The sequence below is a fragment of the Octopus bimaculoides genome, chromosome 3 (assembly GCF_001194135.2).
Source record: "Octopus bimaculoides isolate UCB-OBI-ISO-001 chromosome 3, ASM119413v2, whole genome shotgun sequence".
In the NCBI taxonomy this organism is placed as follows: Eukaryota; Metazoa; Mollusca; class Cephalopoda; order Octopoda; family Octopodidae; genus Octopus; species Octopus bimaculoides.
Genome location: NC_068983.1, coordinates 35315405 through 35316296, shown reverse-complemented (window position 1 = coordinate 35316296; position 892 = coordinate 35315405). Strand labels below are relative to the sequence as shown.

The 892-nt window shown below is 32.8% G+C and overlaps 1 long non-coding RNA gene across 1 annotated transcript in view; it reads left to right on the top strand.

Moving 5' to 3' along the window:
• LOC106877511 (uncharacterized) overlaps window positions 1-892 on the top strand; it is an 8075-nt gene that overhangs the window by 6059 nt on the left and 1124 nt on the right. The window contains exon 3 of the long non-coding RNA XR_001410384.2: window positions 709-863. This is a non-coding gene — a long non-coding RNA (uncharacterized LOC106877511). The remainder of the gene's footprint in view (window positions 1-708; window positions 864-892) is intronic.

Here is an 892-nt window from a genome sequence, read left to right as displayed (position 1 = left end):
GGGAGTAATATACTGATAGCTAATTGTCCTCAAATACACCTCGCATTCCGTATAGATACACCTAAAGACACACACGTATACATTGCGGAAACACTCATGCTGATAGCAATGAAATGTATCTTTTCTATGAAGCAATGCAAAACATTTGCAAGTCATAAAGAAACAAGATATAATTATAAAAGTCTCTTTTCAAATAAAACCTATACTATATAGAAAGGAAACAAAGGAAATGAAAATAAGGTATTAATCTCTTGACCCCATGTTCACGAATTCGAACTTTATGACAGCAAAACACCAAATTCTGTCCCACATTAAGTTACAAAACATAAAAATAAGAATAAGTTTCATTTCTATTTCTTGGATGATGAGCATCCATCAGTAACATATTACTCCAATTGCTACCCGTTACTGTGTTATTAAAACAATTTTTTTGTTATAACTGCGCTTAGCTGTAAGTACGGCATCTCGTTGAAAATTAGTCTAATGAACAGACTCAATGCATACATAACTAATGCGCATCTCACTTCATTGCTGAGTAATTAATTGTAAGAAAGACATCAGTTAATAAAATCAATTGATCCTGCAAGTAGCCTAACCCACATTAGTGTAAGTGAGCATGAAAAACGGTTGTAAAACGCTATCATAAAATATGAAATAGGAAACGAATAATGAAATGTAATTACCACGATTTTGTTTTCTAATTTAAAGCGGAACTTCATATTCGAAAAGGAAAAGCGAATTCATTACAGGAGATTACCTCTACTGCTATTTTAATGGATATGGATATAGCTCTTTGTATTGTTATAAGCGTTCTTGTGAGCAGTGTCATTGCCGTGTGCCTTATGTGTTCTGTTCTAATACAAGTAAGTACAGTATTTCTCTTTGCTGGTAT